This window comes from Pseudophryne corroboree, unplaced genomic scaffold (genome assembly GCF_028390025.1).
Source record: "Pseudophryne corroboree isolate aPseCor3 unplaced genomic scaffold, aPseCor3.hap2 scaffold_505, whole genome shotgun sequence".
Classification (NCBI taxonomy): Eukaryota; Metazoa; Chordata; class Amphibia; order Anura; family Myobatrachidae; genus Pseudophryne; species Pseudophryne corroboree.
The window spans coordinates 232631-258090 of NW_026970110.1; the positions used below are offsets into that span (position 1 = coordinate 232631).

General features: G+C 44.9%; 6 non-coding genes across 6 annotated transcripts; 2 read left to right on the forward strand and 4 right to left on the reverse strand.

Annotated features, from left to right (window-relative positions):
* Window positions 1-1558: 1558 nt before the first annotated feature.
* On the reverse strand, window positions 1559-1721 carry LOC135030771 (U1 spliceosomal RNA). The gene has a single exon (XR_010226710.1). It is a non-coding gene; the product is annotated as a U1 spliceosomal RNA (small nuclear RNA).
* A 152-nt stretch (window positions 1722-1873) lies between these two features.
* On the reverse strand, window positions 1874-2037 carry LOC135030871 (U1 spliceosomal RNA). Its single transcript, XR_010226800.1, has one exon. It is a non-coding gene; the product is annotated as a U1 spliceosomal RNA (small nuclear RNA).
* A 671-nt stretch (window positions 2038-2708) lies between these two features.
* Window positions 2709-2871, reverse strand: LOC135030819 (U1 spliceosomal RNA). The gene has a single exon (XR_010226753.1). It is a non-coding gene; the product is annotated as a U1 spliceosomal RNA (small nuclear RNA).
* A 152-nt stretch (window positions 2872-3023) lies between these two features.
* LOC135030724 (U1 spliceosomal RNA) lies at window positions 3024-3187 on the reverse strand. The gene has a single exon (XR_010226667.1). It is a non-coding gene; the product is annotated as a U1 spliceosomal RNA (small nuclear RNA).
* A 3115-nt stretch (window positions 3188-6302) lies between these two features.
* Window positions 6303-6466, forward strand: LOC135030861 (U1 spliceosomal RNA). The gene has a single exon (XR_010226790.1). It is a non-coding gene; the product is annotated as a U1 spliceosomal RNA (small nuclear RNA).
* A 152-nt stretch (window positions 6467-6618) lies between these two features.
* On the forward strand, window positions 6619-6781 carry LOC135030843 (U1 spliceosomal RNA). The gene has a single exon (XR_010226773.1). It is a non-coding gene; the product is annotated as a U1 spliceosomal RNA (small nuclear RNA).
* Window positions 6782-25460: the final 18679 nt, after the last annotated feature.

The following is a 25460-nucleotide window of genomic DNA, read 5'->3' on the forward strand; positions in this document are numbered from 1 at the left end:
CCAAACAGCAACGTCTGAAATTGGCAATGACAGTCCTGTACCGCAAATCTGAGGTACGCCTGATGAGATGGATAAATGGGGACATGAAGGTATGCATCCTGTACATAAATGCGGACAACAGGTGTCAAGCCGTGTGTTGCCTTTGTCAAGCTGTAATAAGTAGGGGTAAGGACGTTAACCACCTCAGAACATCCTCACTTATACGTCACCTGCAGCGCATTAATCATAAGTCAGTGACAAGTTCAAAAACTTTGGATGACAGCGGAAGCAGTCCACTGACCACTAAATCCCTTCCTCTTGTAACCAAGCTCCTGCAAACCACACCACCAACTCCCTTAGTGTCAATTTCCTCCTTAGACAGGAAAGCCAATAGTCCTGCAGGCCATGTCACTGGCAAGTCTGACGAATCCTCTCCTGCCTGGGATTCCTCCGATGCATCCTTGAGTGTAACGCCTACTGCTGCTGGCGCTGCTGTTGTTGCTGCTGGGAGTCGATCGTCATCCCAGAGGGGAAGTTGGAAGACCACTTGTACTACTTCCAGTAGGCAATTGACTGTCCAACAGTCCTTTGCGAGGAAGATGAAATATCACAGCAGTCATCCTGCTGCAAAGCGGATAACTCAGGTCTTGTCAGCCTGGGTGGTGAGAAACGTGGTTCCGGTATCCATCGTTAATTCAGAGGCAACTAGAGACTTGATTGAGGTACTGTGTCCCCGGTACCAAATGCCATCTAGGTTCCATTTCTCTAGGCAGGCGATACCGAAAATGTACACAGACCTCAGAAAAAGAGTCACCAGTGTCCTAAAAAATGCAGTTGTACCCAAGGTCCACTAGTCCACATGTCCGTGGTTAAGTGGAGCAGGGCAGACTCAGGACTATATGACTGTGACAGCCCACTGGGTAGATGTATTGCCTCCCGCAGCAAGAACAGCAGCGGCGGCCCCAGTAGCAGCATCTCGCAAATGTCAACTCGTTCCTAGGCAGACTACGCTTTGTATCACCGCTTTCCATAAGAGGCACACAGCTGACAACCTCTTACGGAAACTGAGGAACATCATCGCAGAATGGCTTACCCCAATTGGACTCTCCCCTGGGGATTTGTGACATCGGACAATGCCACCAATATGGTGCGTGCATTACATCTGGGCAAATTCCAGCACGTCCCATGTTTTGCACATACATTGAATTTGGTGGTGCAGAATTATTTAAAAAAACGACAGGGGCGTGCAAGAGATGCTGTCGGTGGCCCGAAGAATTGCGGTCCACTTTCTGCATTCAGCCACCGCGTGCCAAAGACTGGAGCACCACCAAACATTCCTGAACCTGCCCTGCCATCCTCTGAAGCAAGAGGTGGTAACGAGGTGGAATTCAACCCTCTATATGCTTCAGAGGATGGAGGAGCAGCAAAAGGCCATTCAAGCCTTTGTGCGTTGGAAGGCACAAAGTAAGCAGACGGGAGAAGTCAGGATAGTGCGCAAGGGCATAGAAGGGAGCGGCTCAAGAAAAGAGAAGTGGAAACAGACAGCAAACTAGGCTGGAGAGAGACCTGAGACAAAGAGATCTGAATTATACGAAAGCCGACCAGGGGAAACACAAATTATGCAGTCAAGTTTCCCACATTTGGGGAAATCGCAGGAGCAGCACACCCAGAGTGCAATGGGAGAGCCTTGCCCTGGGAGACGCACCTTCATGATCATAGTATCTCACCTGGCAGGTAAGTAGGATTTGGGATAGAGCTGGGGAGGGTCGCTGCTCGGGCACCCCCCTGTCAAGTGAAGGAGATCCAACTGAGGCAGCACAAGGAAACTCTCGAAAGAAGAACAAGGCTAGAGGAAGATCTGAGACAAATAAATCTGACTTTTACCAGAGCTGACCAGAGGAAAGCACAAACACAGTCCCCCACTACCACAAATAATGCAGTCGAGTTTCCCACATTTGGGGAAATCACAGGGGTCAGCATACCCAGAATGCAATGAATGAACCTCACCCTGGGAGAACAATCTTCATGAAAATGGTATCTCCTATGCAAAATAAGTATGATTTGGGATAGGGCTGGGGAGGGCCGCTGCTCAGGCACATCTCTGTCAAGTAAAGGAGATTCAACTGAGGCAGCACAAGGGAACTCTCATCTGGGGACAACAACTGCAGGTAGAACACATATTTTCAGATGAACATGGTAGGGCAGAAGGCTGCCAAATACTGAAGCACCCCCAAACAACAAACCAAATGCAACAACTAGTGCAAGCATTCCCGGGGGAAGGCATGCAGCAGATGGATTTGCATATGGTGATGTCATCCAAGCAGTGGGTCAAAGTTGGCTTCAACCCTCGTCTGCATATGAAAAGAGAAAAGGGGCGTGCAGGGCATGGCGGCCTTTTGCGGCGCTTGGATGACCCCTAGTTCGCATTAAACACCTCCACCCTCCTTCGGTGTGGGGCTCATGTTGGCTATGCCCCAACCCCTGAAGCATTCAAGCTGATTTCTTGCAGCAGCTGGGCACTGTAACAGCTCCAGAGCTGCTCTGTAAGGCAAGTAAAAAGGCATGGGCCCTGCAACACTACCTGTAGTTTGCATTGTGCATTGGAAGGCACAAAGTAAGCAGACGGGAGAAGTCAGGATAGTGCGCAAGGGCATAGAAGGGAGCGGCTCAAGAAAAGAGAAGTGGAAACAGACAGCAAACTAGGCTGGAGAGAGACCTGAGACAAAGAGATCTGAATTATACGAGAGCCGACCAGGGGAAACACAAATTATGCAGTCAAGTGTCCAACATTTGGGAAAACCGCAGGAGCAGCACACCCAGAGTGCAATGGGTGAGCCTTACCCTGGGAGAAGCACCTTCATGATCATAGTATCTCACCTGGCAGGTAAGTAGGAGTTGGGCTAGAGCTGGGGAGGGTCGCTGCTCGGGCACCCCCCTGTCAAGTGAAGGAGATCCAACAGAGGCAGCACAAGGGAACTCTCGAAAGAAGAACAAGGCTAGAGGAAGATCTGAGACAAAGAAATCTGACTTTTACCAGAGCTGACCAGAGGAAAGCACAAACACAGTCCCTCACTACCACAAATAATGCAGTCCAGTTTCCCACATTTGGGGAAATCACAGGGATCAGCATACACAGAATGCAATGAATGAGCCTCACCCTGGGAGAACAATCTTCATGACCATGGTATCTCCTATGCAAAATAAGTATGATTTGGGATAGGGCTGGGGAGGGCCGCTGCTCAGGCACATCTCTGTCAAGAATTTATAAAGTCTATACATATATATAACCAAATGTCAATATATATATATAGAACCCAGCGCTCCTATCAAAACGTATCTATTTCACCAATTTGTTGCTTATTTCATCTTTATACATCTATTAATTTTCACCATATATTATAAAATGCTGCTCCCATAGGTAGTACTGTTCTACCAATAATAAACCAAATTTTAAAGATAATCACACTTGTTATCAAGGGAGCGCAAAAAATAAAATATACAAGCTCTTTATTTTTAAAAAATATATATAGACAGAAGAAACCTACATTCAATAAAATACAATGGAGTCAACATATATAGGCACCACTATCCATATCTAAATGTAATCAGTATCTATTTCATATTGCCCTTGATGACAACGGAATGTCTATTAAAGTGTCCAAAAAATCCTCCTGGATACAGCTGTTGTAATTTAATCGTTACTTTCCAATTGTAATTGATACATTAAATTCCTTCTTGTGGATGAACAGCAACAGTTGTAACCAACGCCTCTTATTTACTGCAGTTAAAGTTCATATGTAATTCACGTGAGTAATGAAAGAAAACAGGGGGAGAGCGCTGTGATGGTTGGTGAAACACAGCGGTATGCTACGACCCCCGTTAACCGTGGCTGGATCTTATTGGCACTTGCGGTCGGGATATTCCTCCCTGCCGTGGGGTAGAGACCTCCTTTTGCTCGCTCTCAAATTGCTTTTTCCCCTTCACCGCTGTCTTTGCATCAGACGTCCGCCGTGATGTACCTCGTTCATGAACGGGCTTATATCTCAGCAATCAGAGTGTCCGGTAGTCACCTTCCTTACGCGTTTCTCCGCTGTTATCCAAGAGCGGTTTCGTCAGAGGATACATCAGCAGCCTAGCAGGCTCTTTTTAAAATGCACCGGACCAATAGCATTACTAATTAGTTGATTGGATACATACATATACTAATTGGATGCATACATGTAATGACTCATATATGGAACAACTTTCTAATAGCAATTGCACATATAAAGGCATTTCATAATATAAAAATAAGCAACATGGTGATTAAAAATAATAATAAAATAAGCAACAAGGTGGTTTAAAAAATAACAGAAAATATATAATCTATATACAGATTAACCTCTAATCTTTCAATCAATACCTCATATCTATAATCACATATACATAATTCAGAGACTCAGCACTAAGGATCCCCATTTACTTATATAAAACCTTTTAGGGTAACATAAATCCAGGCCACTACTAAAGCTGCTCTTGTGGCGCAGGGGAAACATCACCTGCACTCTATGCAGCGAGTCCCATGTTAGAATCCAACCGGCTCAGCTTAACATCCATATTATTTATTTACTTTTAATGGGATCATTCTATCAATTCATTTTTACCTTTAATTTTTGTTAATATTATTTCTATATTTCATTATTTTAACCCCTGGAATAATTACATTGCTGCTTAAACAACAAAAAGAATTGAATAAAAAATAAATATTAAACAGACAATTTAAGGATTCGAAGATTTAAAGATTTAAAGATTTTAAAATTGAAAACAGGGAGGGGGGGGGGAAGGGAGGGGGGCCTTTTGGGAGAAGGAGGGGAAAAAAATAAAAATAAAAATATATATATATAGAACCAAGAGAAAGTGTAAAAAGAGGATGGAGGAAGAAATCTGATGTTCATCATTACTAGTGGATTTTACTAAAGAACTTTAAAGGAACACACACAACAGGATTATACAGTTTCATCCTAAGAGGAAAGCTGTTCCCAAAATAGCTACTTCTAATAATTTTGTTTATTTATTAAACATACAATAAATGGATATTCAATAAATAATATATTAGGTAAATCAATAGATAAAATCTTCAGAGACTGCCAATGTTGTTAAGTTCGATGCTCTCATTCAGACCATCAGGTGTAAGGGTACCCAAAGAAAAAATCCAAAATGCCTCCCTTGTCAAGTAAAGGAGATTCAACTGAGGCAGCACAAGGGAACTCTCATCTGGGGACAACAACTGCAGGGAGAACACATATTTTCAGATGAACATGGGAGGGCAGAATGCTGCCTAATACTGAAGCACCCCCAAAACAACAAACCAAATGCATCAACTAGTGCAAGCATTCCTCGGGGAAGGTCTGCAGAAGATGGATTTGCATACGGTGATGTCAGCCAAGCAGTGGGCCAAAGTTGGCTGGAACCCTCATCTGCATATGAAAAGAGAAAAGGGGTATGCAGGGCATGGCGGCCTTTTGCGGCGCTTGGATGATCATGAAGGTGCTTCTCCCAGGGCAAGGCTCATCCATTGCACTCTGGGTGTGCTGCTCCTGCGATTTCCCCAAATGTGGGAAAGTTGACTGCATAATTTGTGTTTCCCCTGGTCGGCTCTCGTAGAATTCAGATCTCTTTGTCTCAGGTCTCTCTCCAGCCTAGTTTGCTGTCTGTTTCCACTTCTCTTTTCTTGAGCTGCTCCCTTCTATGCCCTTGCGCACTATCCTGACTTCTCCCGTCTGCGTACTTTGTGCCTTCCAACGCACAATGCGAACTACAGGTAGTGCTGCAGGGCCCACACCCTTTTAGTTGCCTTACAGAGCAGCTCTGGAGCTGTTACAGTGCCCAGCTGCTGCAAGAAATCAGCTTGAATGCTTCAGGGGCTGGGGCATGGCCAACATGAGCCCCACACCGAAGGAGGGTGGGGGTGTTTAATGCGAACTAGGGGTCATCCAAGCGCCGCAAAAGGCCGCCATGCCCAGCATACCCCTTTTCTCTTTTCATATGCAGATGAGGGTTCCAGCCAACTTTGGCCCACTGCTTGGCTGACATCACCATATGCAAATCCATCTGCTGCAGGCCTTCCCCCAGGAATGCTTGTACTAGTTGTTGCATTTGGTTTGTTGTTTGGGGGTGCTTCAGTATTAGGCAGCCTTCTGCCCTCCCATGTTCATCTGAAAATATGTGTTCTACCTGCAGTTATTGTCCCCAGATGAGAGTTCCCTTGTGCTGCCTCAGTTGAATCTCCTTTACTTGACAGAGATGTGCCTGAGCAGCGGCCCTCCCCAGCCCTATCCCAAATCATACTTATTTTGCATAGGAGATACCATGGTCATGAAGATTGTTCTCCCAGGGTGAGGTTCATACATTGCATTCTGGGTATGCTGACCCCTGTGATTTCCCCAAATGTGGGAAACTCGACTGCATTATTTGTGGTAGTGGGGGACTGTGTTTGTGCTTTCCTCTGGTCAGCTCTGGTAAAAGCCAGATTTCTTTGTCTCAGATCTTCCTCTAGCTTTGTTCTTCTTTCGAGAGTTCTCTTGTGCTGCCTCAGTTGGATCTCCTTCACTTGACAGGGGGGTGCCCGAGCAGCGACCCTCCTCAGCTCTTGCCCAACTCCTGCTTACCTGCCACGTGAGATACTATGATCATGAAGGTGCTTCTCCCAGGGCAAGGCTCACCCATTGCACTCTGGGTGTGCTGCTCCTGTGATTTCTCCAAATGTGGGAAACTTGACTGCATAATTTGTGTTTCCCCTGGTCGGCTCTCGTATAATTCAGATCTCTTTGTCTCAGGTCTCTCTCCAGCCTAGTTTGCTGTCTGTTTCCACTTTTCTTTTCTTGAGCCGCTCCCTTCTATGCCCTTGCGCACTATCCTGACTTCTCCCGTCTGCTTACTTTGTGCCTTCCAACGCACAATGCGAACTACAGGTAGAGCTGCAGGGCCCACACCCTTTTACTTGCCTAAGGGCTGTAACACACTACCCGGTTTTGGCCGGACGGCAATAAGCCGGACAAAAGCTGTCCGGTTTTTTGCCGGCCGGCTGAGCCTTTCACATGCAACAGCTTTTAGCCGGTTTTAATGCTGTGGTTCTAAATTGGGATGAAGTAGGCATGTGCAGCAGCAGCAGCAGCAGCATTTCACAGTGTGTGTGTGACTGAGCAGCATTATCACATGGATCGCAAACGTATTATTGCGTTGTGGTTGTTATATCGTCGCCGACGAGCACAGAGGCATAAGCCTCTTTATTGGGTTTGTCAAAGTCAGAAAAATATCACGATGCACACTGCCATATTTGCACCTCATATGTGTCCCTGCTGCGCATGCGTGCGCTCTCCCGTGCGTGCGCATACTCGCTGTTGCGGGCACCCGCAGGCGCACGGTATGCGCATTTACGGTAGAGTTTGTGTGCGTCTAGCGGGCGACTCGTTCATAACATATTTTAACTATATAATGTATTTTGTAGATAATGGTCCCTTTGATAGAATCTGAAAGTTTGGTTAATTTAGCATGTTCATGGACAGAGAGATCCCTCTTTGTTTGATACGAAGGGTCAGACAGGAGTAATACAGTGGTGTTTAGTATCCATCGGAAGAGTATTTAATTAGCAATATTCCGGTGTTGGTTTGAAACAGATTAATCGCTTGTGCGAATAGTTATGGACATAAGAAGTTTATGTCCATTTACTATTATTTGCACTTACTTATCCATGCGGCGGGAAACCTAGTTTCCCACCCACCTGAGCAGTTGGAAATTGTCACAGCCCACCTGTATGAATCAACCTATGACCTTTTGTTATAATGCGAAGAGGAATTCCTGTGTCCAATGAACAATGAGATTGTAGGGACCATTGAATTGTATTGTGTGTGAGGCATAAATAGACAAGCCGACCACATCCAGCTCTCACTCTTCAACGGTTCTCATTGCTGATAATCGGGAGCTGGATGTCCAGAGGCGCATGCGATCGTTCCCTTTGTGCGTAAGTTTTCTCCGCAATCATATTGTCTTTCTCGTTATTATGGGCCATATCTCTCTCTCTCTCTCTCTTCTCCTTTTTCTCTCATTTTCCCTTAAAACGTAATTGTATTGTATTGTATTTTACTGTGTAGTTATCTGGTTAGTTAGTCTATGTTATATTGTAGTGTATGACTTGTATTGTATTATTCTTTTTTCAAGTATAACATTCATATAAGGCGTTAGACCCTAAGCACGGTATCTGTGTATTTCTTATAGTGTTAAGTATTCTCAGAGCGCTTTTTAGTTAATAAGGTTACACTGTGTTGCATCCACACTCTATCTCTACACCAAGGTTTACTGCATAATACACTGTTTTATGGTATAGTTATAAGGGTTTAACATTGTGAGCGTTTGCGCCGCTGGTGATCTCCTCGTGGTCCTGAGCGTTCGCATCGCTATAGCGAATCATTACGTTAGTCGGCAGCCAATAGCGTGCCTGCCTGTGATCTCTTGGCCGTAAGCGAACGTGACGCTTGAGCGTCTCGACTACGGCTAAGCGATTGTTACGCAACGTGCGTACCCTTACGGTACTCCATACGTCAATAGCGTACAGTGTTCTTAGACCTCTTAAAGGGTTTTAAATAAGATAAATATTTAGCTTTATCAATTGGCGGCTCGTCCGTCCTTCACATATCTCTGCTAGGTAATTTCAGCAGACATTATCCATCAGCAAAGGGCGGGAGATCATATTCCCCGTAGTGCTGTCTGGCTAAGCGTCTGCTTCGCTTAGTAAAGGGTGCTGAAGGAATCCGGAACCGGAGGTAAGAACAAAAGCTAGTGTCTTTTAAAACTGTTTATTTCTGTCTTGCGTACGCACGCACATATCTGCATTTCTTTTTCATTCGTGTATTTTCATATCACTCTCCTGTTTGCCATTTTATAATTGATAAAACGTGCTAAGAGAGATTTGTCGCTATTTCATAGTTAAAGTGTAAAAGTAATATATTAAGGGATAAAGTGTAAAAGCACACACGCAACTCTACCTAAAGGTACAAGGAGAGATTGGTGTGGTGCGTGGTAGACGATCGAGGATCATCTACATTGATAAACGTGTTAGTTGTGTTACGGTGGAGATTTGCTTTGCGTACACGTGTCTCTAACAAAGGGTGAGACTCGCGTACGCAACTCAAAGGCCGACGCACGCAGCGTATATTACGCAAACGGAGCATCCGGGCACGCTCACGTAACTCAAATCACACGGTAGTGTTATTTTAACAGGCGAAAAGGTGGGAACGCGATAAATGGCGCAAGTTTATTTTAGTGTCCGAAATTTAGACTAACAGATCCTTCTCCAAATTCACAACACATCTGGTTTAAAGAAAATGTCTGCGCAGAAATAGAAATAGAAACAAAAGTATATATGTGGTGAGTGAGTGTTTTTGTATATATAAGTTTATACAATTTTCAAGGTTGAACCACAAGAAGTCGAGTTCTCGCAGAGGTACATGCATGTAAGTGTCGTACATGGTGGCGAGGGAGGCATCCCTTGTTAAATATAAAATTTGAGCAGTAGAGTATAGCAGACCAGGAGGTCATACTGTAGCACAGACCAGGAGGTCCAGAACAGACCAGGAGGTCCAGGTACAGCAGACAAAGAAGTCCGCTATAAATAAGAGAAAAGGGCACAACCCAGGGGGTTGGTGCAAAACCCATATAGGCCAATAAAGCTCTGGCTGAAGGAATTCGCAGCCGAAATTTTCGATTCCACTGGTCGCTCAGTACATAAGATTAGTTGCTTATGTGCTGAACGATTGTACCGCACGTAATTGTGTGCATTAGTTAATCTGACCAGTACCATTTGTGTACGCAACCGGTTATAAAACTATTTGTACATTCTGACGTGATTTGTGTAATTTTTTATTTTCTGAAGGGAAGTTCGCTGGTCACTCAGGAATTGTCCAACAACCAACAGTTACTGGAAAGGGTCAATGCTCTGCGGAACACACTCACATGTTCCAGTAAACGAAGGTTCATAGGGGCCCTGGGTCGAGTACGCCAGCACTAGGGCAGTGTGTAGGTCGTATTGGTCGGCGTGGGCGAGTGAGTGGGGTACTCGGTAAACCGCCACCGTCAGCCTATCGTGAACATTTTGGTTATTGTAAGGGTTCGCTGAAGACCCTGATTGAAGGTCAGAGGTGGTGAAAGCAACGCCTGCAAGTTATGGGGGCCAATTGTTCAGGAAGGGGGCGATCAACCTCGGTTCGGGTTGATTCAGTAAACCGACCAGTCGGGTCGGCAAGGTACGTAATGTGTGAAAAATATGGTTCACACACAGAGGTTTTATGTGATGAATGGGAGAGAATGACTGTGCATGACGGGGAGAAATTCCCAAGAGTAGGTAGCTTTAGCCCAGAAGTGTTACAAAATTTAAGGAGGAGGATATGTCTCATTAAATCAACAAAGAGACGAATCCAACATTATGATTATTTGCAGTTATGGCAACAGGAGGGTGAAATACAGAGAGGATTGGCTCTGGCGGCGGGATCTAATCCTGTCAAGAAATTGATAGCCACGGCCCCGCCGCCACCATACATATCGGGAGAGAAATTGGTTGCGGAGAATGACGCATTAGGGTGTAACAAACAAACACTTAGCAACTGCGTAAATGTTAATAAGTTAACCAATGCAAGTACTAACCCGTGCAAGTTGTACCCTGTTTTGAACTTTCCCCAGGAGTGTGATCAAGAGGACGAATCGGCAACAATATCAGCGCTCTCTCTAGCAGCCACCATATCAGAAACAACAGTAGGCACGGCCCAACCCTTAAGATTAGTAACAAAGGCCCCTAGCGGAGGGACAGGTGAGGTCGTATCTACGGGTAAGTACGGCACCATACACTATGCTGAAACCATTTCACCACAGGCTGTAGAATCTACACAGAATGATGTTAGTAGACTTAATCCTGTTAGGGTAATAGCAGTGCCAAATGGGAAAACTGACACAACAGGAATCACTCCTGTTAGGAACATTGCCATGTACAGCCCATTTTCCCGAATGGAATTAAGAACCATAGTGTCCGAATTCCCTGACCCTAGGAAAGATTTAGTTGCCTGCCAGAAATACATCAGAGACCTAGGGAACACTTTAGAGCCCAATAACAAAGACTGGCAGATATTGCTGAGGGCATGTTTACCCTCCAATGTCGACGCAGCTCAATTTTTAGCTGACTGTGGATTGGATCAGGATGTACCTCTTACAGATGTGTACAACAAAGATAATGTAAAAAGAATAAATTTACAATTAAAGGAGTATTTTTCAGCAGTAGTTAAATGGAACAAGATTTTCTCCATTAAACAGAAAGAGTCAGAAACTGCTGCAGACTATTTTCACAGGGCATTACTAGATATGGCAAAATACACAGGTATAGAGGACATTAAAACAAACATAAACCATCGAGAAGTAGCAGTATCTGTACTGATGGATGGTTTAAAAGAGACATTAAAGACAAGGGTACAGACCACGCAACCATGTTGGCGAGGTCTGTCGGTGGCTACTTTGAGAGAGGCAGCTGTGGATCACGATCGGAATATCACCAGACACAGGGAATCACAAGGTGATAAGTTAATGGCCGTAAGTATACAGGCCCTGACCACAAGGCAGCCTTTGTATAAATCACCAAACCCTGTGGGTAAGTCAAATGTGGTAACTTGTTTTTCTTGTCATAGACAGGGACACATGGCACGAGACTGTAGAGCAGGCATTCCCAACCACGGTCCTCAAGGCACACTAACAGTGCATGTTTTAGTGATATCCAGGCCTCAGCACAGGTGACTTAATTAGTAGCTCAGTTATTTTGATTTAACCATCTGTGCTGCAGCCTGGATATCACTAAAACCTGCACTGTTGGTGTGCCTTGAGGAGCGTGGTTGGGAATGCCTGCTGTAGAGTGAAACATTCACAAAACTCATATCAACCCCCTAGACAACGACACGACACACGACATTGGGAGCAGGGTCCGCAGAAACGGAGTTATGAGCCACATGCAGGGGAAACAAAAAGATACCCCCCGAACAGAGACTGGCAAGCCTCTGGTAGTTCCCATTTAACCCCTTCACAAGTAGTTGCTGCCAGCGGGATTCAGGGAGGTCACCATACCCAATAGGGGTGTGGCCATACCTGTAATCTGCAGCCAGTAAAATTGATTGCAAGTCTTGGGAGTGAACCCGAAATTGCAATTAATGTAGCTGGTAAAACATTAAACTTCCTTGTAGATACGGGGGCGGCCAAATCAGTGATAAATTCGACAGTGGGCATGAGAACCACTGGTAAGACAATTCCAGCCATGGGAGTAACGGGAGTAGTCCAGCACTACCCTGTTAGCAAACCAGCCGAGATCACAGTAGGGCCTTTACATACCAAGCATTCCTTTTTGCTGGCTGCATCGGCACCGACTAATCTCCTGGGAAGAGACTTATTGTGTAAAATGGGGTGCGTCATTTATTGTACTCCTGAAGGTGTATTCTTGGACATACCTGAGAATCACGCTCAGGAAGTGCGAGACATGTTAGACTCCCCATCAAAATTAATGTCACATACCATTATGACAAATAGGACTCCATCCCAAGTAGAAGAAATGACATCCCAGATACCAGAGTCACTGTGGACTAAAGACGGACAAGACACTGGATTGATGGCAAACGTAGCTCCAGTAGTTGTGCAAGTAAAAGATGGTAGGATAGCTCCAAAAATCCCACAGTACCCTCTGAAGCCAGAGGTGGAGTTAGGAGTTTACCCAGTAATAGAGCGCTTGCTACAACAGGGCATCCTGGTAAGAACGTCCAGCACTGCCAACAGTCCCATCTTCCCTGTTAAAAAGAGTGGGGGGAGGGGTTACAGGCTAGTGCAGGATCTAAGGGGGATTAACAAAATAGTTGAGAGTCAGTTCCCCGTAGTGCCAAATCCAGCTGTCATCCTTATGCAAATCCCTCCCACTGCGAAATTTTTCATTGTTATTGACCTCTGCTCCGCTTTCTTTTCGGTACCTCTGCACCCTGACAGCCAGTATTTGTTTGCATTTACATACAGAGGAGTCCAATACACATGGACCCGATTACCACAAGGTTTCATAGACAGTCCAAGTATATTTTCCCAGGCTTTGCATGATTGTTTACAGTCTTTCCAACCAGAGAGTGGATCAGTATTAATACAGTACGTGGATGATCTACTACTGTGTTCTGATTCATTGGAAGCATCCCTGAAGGATACGAAACAGCTCCTGTTTCATCTTTCAGACACTGGACACAAGGTTTCCAAAGACAAGTTGCAATTATGCCAAACTAAGGTAAAGTATTTGGGACACTGTCTAACACAAGGACTGAGACACCTGACCGCTGATAGAATTCAAGCAATTAGAGACATGACTCTGCCACAAACCCAGCAACAGATCAGAACGTTTTTAGGAATGTGTGGGTATTGCCGTAACTGGATCCCAGGATTTTCCATTCTAGCATTACCTTTGCAGGAGATGGTTTCCTCAAACAAGCCTGATCGGATTTCGCATACAGACGAGTCTGAGATGGCATTTGAGAGACTTAAACAGTGCCTAACGCAGGCACCAGCATTAGGTATGCCAGACTATGGGAAACCCTTTGAGCTGTACGGAACAGAAAGCGCTGGTTGCGCAGCAGGCGTCCTAACCCAAAAGCACGGTGATGCCAGCAGACCAGTAGCATACTACAGCGCTCAGCTAGACACGGTAGCGCGATCCCTCCCCACATGCTTGCGAAGCGTTGCTGCGATAGCATTGCTAGTAACGAAAAGCGAAGATGTAGTGCTATGTCACAACCTCACAATTCATACACCACATGCAGTGTCAGCCTTGCTAAATTCTGCCCAAACCAGGCACGTCTCATCAGCGCGGTTTACAAGATGGGAATTGGCACTAATGGCCCCCGTAAACATCACCATAAGGAGATGCAGTGCATTAAATCCTGCAACATATCTCCCAGGTGTGCCTGGACAGGCACAAAGGGTGGAGGATGAGAGTGGTGGGGAAGGAGAATTTAATACAAAGGAGGACACACATGATTGTATGGAATATTTGACCCAAAATTTTACCGCAAGGCCTGACATCAGTGACAACCCACTGGAAGATGTAGATCTAACTTTCTACACGGACGGTAGTTGTCACAGACAGTCAGACTCGGGAGACTTGTGTACTGGATACGCAGTCGTAGATGACCAAGGCACCATAGAAGCGGAACCGCTAGGCCCACCTCACTCAGCCCAGGTTGCTGAACTGGTCGCCCTAACCAGAGCATGTGAATTGGCTAAGGGCAAATCAGCCAATATCTACACCGACTCTAGATACGCATTCGGGGTAGTCCATGATTTCGGAGCCCTATGGCGCCTCAGAAACTTCATGACGGCAGCTGGTACACCGGTAGCGCATGCAGCTCACATCAAAAGGCTTCTAACAGCGATACAGGAACCCGACAGAGTGGCTGTTATCAAGTGTAAAGCACACACATATAGCCAAGACCCAGTATCACTTGGTAACAGCCGAGCAGACGAAGCTGCTAAATTAGCAGCTGGTACCCCCAGACAGACAGACACCACACAACTGATGGTATTTAATACCATCAACACACAGAAGTTGTGTGAGATGCAAAATTTGTGTTCCACACAGGAAAAGGCAGTCTGGAAGGCAAAGGGATATGGCCAGGAGTCCTCAGGACTCTGGACAGATGGACAAGGTAAACCGGTGGCCCCCAGAGCATATCTTCCATGTTTAGCTGAGGCAGCTCACGGGCTGACTCATCTGGGCAAGGAAGGAATGTGCAAGTTGGTAAGAGCATATTGGTGCGCCCCAGGATTTTCATCTCATGCAAGTAAGAGAGCAATGTCATGCCTTACCTGTCTGAGAAAGAATATCGGAAAGGCAATACCAACAGAACCATCTCATATCCCACCTACAGGCGGTCCTTTTCAGGTAATACAGATTGACTTTATTCAATTACCCCCTTGTCGAAATTCGAAATATGTACTTGTTTGTATAGATGTATTCTCAAATTGGGTCGAAGCATTTCCTGCGGCCACAAATACCGCTATGTTTACTGCTAAGAAAATTGTGCAGGAATTTGTATGTAGATATGGTATCCCTAGAATAATCGAAAGTGATAGGGGTACCCATTTTACAGGTGATGTCTTTCAAGGAATGTGTAAGTTGATGGGAATTGATAGCAAGCTGCACACTCCATACCGTCCACAGGCGAGTGCGAAGGTGGAAAGAGTGAACAGCACTATTAAAAATAAACTGAGCAAAGTTATGGCAGAGACAGGATTGACATGGCCAGAAGCTTTACCCATTGTACTGTACAGCATCAGAACCACTCCCAGGTCCCCTCTTAATCTGTCTCCCTTTGAAATCTTGTTTGGTCGACAACCGCATGTTATGATTAACCCTCAGGATGATTTGAAGTGTAACAATGAAGTGACTGTAAAGTACCTGGTTAACATGAGTAAACAGCTAAGGAATCAAAATGATAATTTGAAGTTAGTGATTCCTGATTTGCCAGATAGTAATTGTCATGACATTGAACCTGGGGATTATGTAATGATACGAAATTTTCTACGCTCAGGTTGCCTTATTGACAGATGGGAAGGACCATACCAGGTCTTATTGACTAGCACTACAGCATTGAAAGTTGCCGAGAGAGAGACTTGGGTTCATTTGTCCCATTGTAAGAAGGTTGCTGATCCAGAGAGGTCCCGTGATAAGGAACAGACGGTAGAGGAAGTTGTATCACTGGAGTGTCTGTTCCAGGAGGACTGAGGCGGCACCTGAGCATCGAGAATCACAAGATCAAAAGCAGTTGTCGATTCCCTGTTCCCTTTTATTGTTTTTCTCCACTTCCCATCCCCTCTCCCTCAAATTATTTTTCCCCCTTCTCATTCTTCTTCGTTTCCTCCTAAGATGGACTTGCCTCAAGAGACTGTGATCCGGATTTTCCTGTTGACCATGATGTTGACCAGAGCAGTCTGTTCCGGCGAGAGTACCATGGAGGTCGAGAGAGGTTCTGGAATGGGTTCTGATGACAGAGATGGAGGCGTAGTTTTCCAAGAACAACTTAACCAACAAGTAAAGGCGAGTATCAGAAAACGATCCGATAGCATTGACAATAGAAGGAATTGTGAAGGATTGTTAGCTGAAGAAAACTGTATCTGTAGGCTCTGTGACAATGTAGTTGAGGATGGGTGCATCAAGAAATGCCAATCCAGTTTTAATATCCACATGGACCGGCATCCCTTGAGTGACTATCACTCCTTAGTGGGTAGTGTGTTAAATCAAACAGATTGTTGGGTATGCTCTCAAGTACCTCAAGGTCATAGCAAATCAGGACTAGTACCATTTCCTTTAACGGTAGGGGAGGTACTTGAGCTAAAGGGTGGGAGACCGGTGGATAGGAGGTTTAATATCTCCAGTCCTCCTAGTTTGAAGCTCCACCAATATCATGTGGATAGATCCCTAATATGTTTTAACATTACCAATCCCCGAAAGCCGGGAAATTGGGAAGTGTCATGGAGTAACCAAACCATGACCCTTTCATATAGGGCAGATAGAATGCCTACAGATACAGAGCTTATACGCCACATAGCCAGTAGAGAAAAGTCTTTCCGATATAGGTATACCCTAGGAAATAGGATTACGAGAGTTGGAGAGGTATCACCAGGATACTGTGCACATATCGTACAAACTGGTACGTGTACTAGACAGATGGGAGAATTAGGGTTAGGAGATTTCACATGGAAGATGTGTAATATGGTTATGTCCTACTCCGTCCCATATGTTCTCCCCGATGATGCATATTTCATATGCGGGAGGAAGGCGTATAAGTGGCTTGCCCCAAACTCTGAAGGATTGTGTTATATTGGAAAAGTACTGCCTGAAGTAATGACTGTATCACATGCCAAAATGAAAGATATTCACCGTGGTGCCCAAACTCCTTATACTCATACTCATTATGAGCACGTAGTTAAACGGCACCTGATAGAAAGAACAGAGCATCCGGCCTCTGACATGATCCATGAATCCACCGGGATTCAGTTTCTAATCGCGTTAGATATCACTCGCACCGCTAGAGGAGTGCTGAACTATAGATACATCTCTGCGCTTGCAAATTTGTTAGATAATATCACAGAAATGTATGATGACACGTTTAGGTATACTGGAAGAGAACTTCAAGCTTATAAAACAGAACTAGTTCAGCATAGAATGGTTCTCAATTATCTCACAGCAGTAACAGGTGGATATTGTGTCACACTGGCAACGCAGTACGGCGTGAAATGTTGCACATATATTACAAATAGTACCGAGGACCCGGTCGAGGTCATAGACCAAAAGATGGACGACATTCTCCAATTAAAATGGGAATTCCGCAGGAGACACAATCTCACCCTTGCTGCTGTGAGTAATGAGCTGACTAGTTGGGTGTCATGGTTGAACCCGCAAAATTGGTTCTCTGGTTTAGGAGAATGGGCTCAAGGAGTCATAATGGATGTAGGGAAGTTTCTCCTATGTATCTTAGGTGTTGTCATAACGATTGGTTTGATATTTAGATGCGGTCAGGCTTTAATGAAGTGCAAACGTAGTACCAGGGTAATGAGTCTAAGGAGTGAGGAAATTGTAATTCCAATGGATTTGATTTATGACCCAACTGTAGAAACAATGATGTGATGAAAATGCGATTATACGGTCCGTTTCTTTCACCTGTTTTTCCGGTTTCTCCAAGGTAAAAAGACCTACGTTTGACGAGGAATTTGATGATCCTGTATACAGACAACTGGTGGATTAAAGAAGAAGTTTTGACAACCTTATACACAGAGATTTGATGAACTATGCCATAGACCCCCAGTTTCCCTAGAAATTTTAAAATTACGCTAGCCCAACACTTTTTGTAAGTCTATGGACATTGACAAAGCTTTTTGCCCACGCCTTTTGGCAAAAGCACAAAGAAGACTGCATTCAACAGACACCGAACAAGACTTCAACCGACAAATGTTCATTAACCTGACATAGAATACCACTGCATTTACCATAATTATGTCTTATCTTCATCTCTACAACCTTCAGGTAATGACACACATAGTCGATAGGGAATACAGGCACAGATACCAGCAATCACATATCCCCCCCATTCATGTATCATCAACTAAAATGTGCTCCCCATTTTGTTGCAACCAAAAGCCGAAGAGAGCTCGGTAAAGTTTGACAGCCCATCCACAGACCCGTACCACGGGATAAGAAGGAATTCAAATGTATACTTCGCAATACCTCGTAGCTTGATTTAAAACACGTACGGCACGATGATACATGACCCCCCAAAACACGGATTCATACACACATGCTTCTGCTATCTCACTAGGTCATACCCTTTTCTCACCTCCTCCTCTCCTCCCCTACCCAACCATAGAAATATTTACACATGACATATATTTTTCTCTTTTTGAAATGTTTTAGGAAGTGGCAGTTATTGCTGACTGCCAAAGGGTGGACTGTCAAAGTCAGAAAAATATCACGATGCACACTGCCATATTTGCACCTCATATGTGTCCCTGCTGCGCATGCGTGCGCTCTCCCGTGCGTGCGCATACTCGCTGTTGCGGGCACCCGCAGGCGCACGGTATGCGCATTTACGGTAGAGTTCGTGTGCGTCTAGCGGGCGACTCGTTCATAACATATTTTAACTATATAATGTATTTTGTAGATAATGGTCCCTTTGATAGAATCTGAAAGTTTGGTTAATGTAGCATGTTCATGGACAGAGAGATCCCTCTTTGTTTGATACGAAGGGTCAGACAGGAGTAATACAGTGGTGTTTAGTATCCATCGGAAGAGTATTTAATTAGCAATATTCCGGTGTTGGTTTGAAACAGATTAATCGCTCGTGCGAATAGTTATGGACATAAGAAGTTTATGTCCATTTACTATTATTTGCACTTACTTATCCATGCGGCGGGAAACCTAGTTTCCCACCCACCTGAGCAGTTGGAAATTGTCACAGCCCACCTGTATGAATCAACCTATGACCTTTTGTTATAATGCGAAGAGGAATTCCTGTGTCCAATGAACAATGAGATTGTAGGGACCATTGAATTGTATTGTGTGTGAGGCATAAATAGACAAGCCGACCACATCCAGCTCTCACTCTTCAACGGTTCTCATTGCTGATAATCGGGAGCTGGATGTCCAGAGGCGCATGCGATCGTTCCCTTTGTGCGTAAGTTTTCTCCGCAATCATATTGTCTTTCTCGTTATTATGGGCCATATCTCTCTCTCTCTCTCTTCTCCTTTTTCTCTCATTTTCCCTTAAAACGTAATTGTATTGTATTGTATTTTACTGTGTAGTTATCTGGTTAGTTAGTCTATGTTATATTGTAGTGTATGACTTGTATTGTATTATTCTTTTTTCAAGTATAACATTCATATAAGGCGTTAGACCCTAAGCACGGTATCTGTGTATTTCTTATAGTGTTAAGTATTCTCAGAGCGCTTTTTAGTTAATAAGGTTACACTGTGTTGCATCCACACTCTATCTCTACACCAAGGTTTACTGCATAATACACTGTTTTATGGTATAGTTATAAGGGTTTAACATTGTGAGCGTTTGCGCCGCTGGTGATCTCCTCGTGGTCCCGAGCGTTCGCATCGCTATAGCGAATCATTACGTTAGTCGGCAGCCAATAGCGTGCCTGCCTGTGATCTCTTGGCCGTAAGCGAACGTGACGCTTGAGCGTCTCGACTACGGCTAAGCGATTGTTACGCAACGTGCGTACCCTTACGGTACTCCATACGTCAATAGCGTACAGTGTTCTTAGACCTCTTAAAGGGTTTTAAATAAGATAAATATTTAGCTTTATCAGGTTCACCCAATAAACTTAAGAAGAGATGAACTGAATACATTCAACTCACTATTTGAAGACCTAAGAGCAGATGAGAATAAATTCTTCAATTATTTCCGCATGTCCTTGTCATCTTTTGACGAATTACATATGCGGCTGAGAGCCCATATTCAACATGAGAACACTACAATGCAAAATTGTATTCCACCTGTTCAAATGTTAGCAGTTACACTGAGGTAAGTAAATCAAAGACATTTGAAAGTACAATGTTTTTATTTCACACTGAAAATGGACATATTTAAAGTATGAGCAATATTTGCAATTAACTTATATCCAAAACATTAGGTAACAAATGTAACAAACAGCCAACGGTGGAAATTAAATTGCATGTGTTATGCACCATGTGTGTGATTTGTAACAAATTTGGTTGAATCAGGGCTAGATTGGTATTTATAATGGGTGCAGTGATGAAAAGTCCACGGAACTGTATGAACCAGAAGACGGTGCAGGGGATGGAGTTTGAGAGGGACAACTTTGAGGGCTATTTATTGGAGGCATGTTTCCAAAATGTGGGTACAATTGAGATGTTAGCGGAGGTTGGGCTTGTTGCATAGGATTTTGGCCATAAGGTTGTTGTAGAGGCATTGCTTGCAATAGTGTTTGGTGCATTGGCATAGACTGATAAGGCAGGGGCGAAGGCTGCAAGGATCTCCGCTTCTGCTGATTTATATTAGAAATCAGTTGAAGAACCCCCATTTGGAACTGTAATATTTCATCTTCGTCTAATTTCTCTAAAGCAGGCATGATCCCCTGAAAGAAAGATATATGACGATTTGGCTTTTCAGGTTCCAGAGCCTTTAGCAGTTTTAATTCTACTTCATCTGGCTTACGGCGGCGTGTTTGTGGTCGAAAAACCACCATGTGTGGCACTGGCTGCTGGTGTTAGTAGAGTCTCTGTTGTATTTTTGGGCTCATTTTCAGGAACTGAGTTTTCCCTCACAGCATCTTCAACTGGGTTATCTGGTATGACATCCTCCAGAGTGAATTTTCTTCAGTATCCCGACACACATACAATTTTTTTAAGAATTGCATCTGGTCATGAAACACATATTTCCTATGCTTCACTGCCCCAGCTCCAGATCTCTTGCTTTCTTCGATTTTTTTGAAAGACTTTGCAAAGGAGTCTCGAATATTGCTCCATCTTCTCATGACTTCTTTACCTAGAACAATATCATTCAATAACAATATAAATGTTTTACATTTTGTAATGTTTACCAAAGACCTACTGACCAATTACTCATAGTTTGCATTTGTTCTTTTCAGATATCTGGCAAGTGGGTGCACTTTTACTGATCTACACTATAGTTATCGAATTGGAATTTCAACTGTAAATCAGATAATTAAAGAAGTTTGCCGAGCCATTTGGTCAGTCATGCAATCAGAATGCCTACCTACACCTACAAAAGAACACTGGCAATCGATAGCAGCTGATTTTGAGAAAAACGCAAACTTCCCACATTGCATAGGGGCATTAGATGGCAAACATATCCGACTAATTTGTCCATCCAGCAGCGGCTCAATGTACTTCAATTACAAAGATTACTATTCTGTAGTGTTAATGGCCATTGCAGACTCCAAATACCGCTTTGTCTACGTGAATATAGGAAGTTTTGGTAAAGACTGCGACTCTGCTATCTGGAAAAGATCTAGTCTGTGGAGGTCAATTATAACAAACACACACCAACTTCCAGACGAGAAATGTCTACCAGGAACAGAAAGTCCTAAAGTGCCATATGTGTTTGTGGGTGACGAAGCATTTGCACTTCATAAGCATCTACTCCGACCTTATGGTGGGCCAAACCTGACGCAAGACAAAAGAATTTTTAACTACCGCCTGAGTCGAGCCCGTAGATATGTGGAATGCTCATTTGGCATTCTAACTAATAAGTGGAGAATTTTCCATAGACCAATTAATGTCAATCCCGATTTTGCCGTTGACATTGTCAAGACTTGTATAATTCTCCATAATTTTGTTAGGGCTAGAGATGGGTTTCAGATTGAGGACACTACATCAATAACAGGCTTGGAAGATTGGCAACGTGAACCCACAGCACGAGGAGGCATGACCGCAAACAACGTCAGACAAATATTTGCCAAATACTTTGTAACAGACATTGGAGCTGTGTCCTGGCAAATGTCAAAAATCTGACTGTAGTCATTTTCATTAAACTGTGCTAAAAATGTAAACACAACAGGAGATTTATGGTCAGCTGGGCCCCAGTCGTGTTTCGCACAGTCCTCCCGCACCTTGTTTGATGACGTTCACCTGTCACATCAATGACCCGTGGTGCTCCCCAGTTTTGGTTTTGGTTATGCACAATGTCAGCAACAAGTGATATGTGTGCAAACTGAGTATTGCATATATACCTTATATACCCGCAAAGTCACTGTTCTACATGTGCGTTTTTTTATGCACAATTTGTGCGCACCTTAAAATTGTTTAAGTTGCCATACTAATGTCGCTCATCTGTGTTGTGCTTTTGTTTAATAAATCACGAAGATGTTGCGTTGTGCACCTAAACGTAGATGTGCTGCCTCATGTTACTTTGTGAATAAATTCCTTTGTGTTCCCAAAAGCCTCTGAGTGCCATCACTTCTACAATTGATCACTTTTCAAGCCTAGTACATGCTGGACCAGGCCAGGATATCAGGGTAACTTGCGTGCATCTGAGTACCGAACTACCTGTAAGTGTGTGTATGTATGTATATATATATATATATATATATATATATATATACACACACACACAACGAAGTCTGGTGCCACTAAAGGGTCTGCACAGTTAGTCCGACAGACAGTAGATCTTGTAGATCAACGTTTCCATTTCATGTCTAAATCGGCCTCAGTTTCACATCCTGATGACGATTTAGTCATTAAATCAAAACGTTGATTTACAAGATCCACTGTCTGTTGTACTAACTGCAGAGACCCTTGAGTGGCACCCGAGTTCGTAGTGTATTTGTGAGGTATCTTACCTGGGTGAGCACCTGGCCGGTACGGACTTTAGTGGGAGTAACGGTGGATGTACATTGTGTGTGTGTGTGTGTATGTGTGTGTCAGTGCCGTAACTAGGCATTTTAGCGCTGTGTGCAAGAAACGATAGTGGCGCCCCCCCCAATGTAAGATAGGGGCAGTGCACGCCTAACGTGCGCAAAAAATTTATAGGGGCGTGGCTTAAAGGGGAAGGGTGCGTGGCCACAAAATAATAGCAATTCATACTACGGTGCACAGTAATCTACATTATTCAAATTTCGCTGCACAGTAGCGCCCCTTTTATACATTACAATAGACAGCGTCCCCCTTTTTACACATTACAGCAGCCAGTCCCCCTTTTTACACATTGCGGCAGCCAGTCCCCCTTTTTACACATTGCGGCAGCCAGGCCCCCTTTTTACACATTGCGGCATCCAGGCCCCCTTTTTACACATTGCGGCAGCCAGTCCCCATTTTTACACATTGCGGCAGACGGGACCCCTTTTTACACATTGCGGCAGACGGTGACCAAGAGAGAGAGAGAGAGAGAGAGAGAATATACTTACTTTCTCCCCGCTGACAGGCTCCTCGTGCAGCTTCCTCTCGGTGCAGGCTGTGTGAGATGAGAAGGAGGAGGAAAGAGGGGGAGCAGGGAGCCGCAGCAGCGCTATTTGATTGGTAGTAAGCGCCGCTGCAGCATCCCCCTCTCCTCCTGTATTGGTTGCCTGGCGCTGCTGTGGATGCTGGGAAACCGCATCCCAGCATCCTTAGCAGCGCCGGGTAGCCAATACAGGAGGAGAGGGGGATGCTGCAGCGGCGCTTACTACCAATCAAATAGCGCTGCTGCGGCTCACTGCTCCCCCTCCTTCCTCCTCCTTCTCTCCGCTGCCCGGCGCTGGTCCTCTTCTCCCTACACAGCGGGGCGCACGGCGCAGACTTCGGCGGCATGTAATGAGTCAATTTGACTCATTACATGCCGCTGGCCGTTGCGCCCTCAGGGCAACTGCGCTGTGTGCCAAGCCCCCTTGGCACACACGTAGTTACGGCCCTGGTGTGTGTGTATATATATATATATATATATATATATATATATGTAGGATGCGGTCAAGATACCGCCGACGGAATCCCAACTGCCACAATCCCAACATATTCTCCCTCCGTGGGTGTCCAGGACACCCATAGAGGGAGAATATAATAGTGTGCCGAGCGTAGCGAGGCACCGTGCCCGCAGTGTGGCGAGCGAAGCTAGCCCGCAAGGGGCTGCGTTCCGCTCGCCACCCCTGTCGGCATTGTGTTGTTGGGATTCCGGCGTCGGTAAGTCATCAGCGGCATTGTAATGAGTCACTACAAGCCGCCTGTGTGCGTGTGCTGCCGCCGGAGAGGAGCAGCTCCGGGGGCAGGGGAGGAGTAGGGGGACTCTGGAGCTGCAGCAGCGCAGTGTAATTGTTGGTGGCGCTGCTGCAGTTGTCCCTCTCCTTCTGCATTGTCTGGACGCCGCCGCTGTGAATGCTGGGATGCGCCTCCCTCATCCCAGCATTCACAGCGGCGGCGGCCAGCCAATGCGGAAGGAGAGGGACAGCTGCATGTGACGCTGCCACCAATTACATAGCGCTGCTATTTGTCTGTCTATCTATCTATCTTTCTATCTATCTATCTATCTATCTATCTATCTATCTATCTATCTATCTATCTATCTCTCTCTCTCTCCTGTTTACCTAATGTATGAAAGGTGGACTGGCTGCCGTAATGTGGAAAAAGGGAAATCCTGTGTGCCAGAATGTGTGAAAAGGGGGACTGGCTGCCGTAATGTGCTTAAACAGGGATTGTCTTCCGTAATGTGTAAAAGGGGGGACTCTAGGGGTCATTACAAGTTGTTCGATCGCTAGGAAATTTTTGCAGCGCTGTGATCATGTTAAAACTTGGCCAAACTGTGCATGCATATGCACTGCAATGCGCAGGCGCGTCCTACGGGTACAAAGAGGATCGGTGCTGGCCGATAGATTTTACGAAGAATCCATTCGCACAGTCGATCGCAAGGTGATTGCCAGGAAGAGGGTGTTTATGGTTGGCAACTGTCCGTTTTCTGGGAGTGTTTGCAAAAACGCAGGCGTGTCCAAGCGTTTGCAAGGCGGGTGTCTGACGTCAATTCCACGACCAAAAAGACTAAAGTGATCGCAGTGGCTGAGTAAGTCCAGAGCTACTCAGAAACTGCAAAAACTGTTTTGGGGCCACTCAGCTGCAAAGGCGTTCCCACACTTGCCAAGTGAAAATACACTCCCCCATAGGCGGCGACTCTATGATCGCAGCGCACCCAAAAGTTGCTAGTGAGCGATCAAATCCGAATGACCCCCCTCTGTCTGCCGTAATGTGTAAAAAGGGGAATCTATCAGCCGTACTGTGTAAAAGGGGCTCTACCTGGTGTAGTGGCGCTACTGTGCGGTGTAATTTAAATAATAGAGACTACTGTGCACCGTAGTATGAATTGGGATTCTTTTGTGGCCACACACCTTCCCCATGAAGCCATGACCCTATATTTTTTGGAACGGCTGCGGCGCACACTGCCCTTATA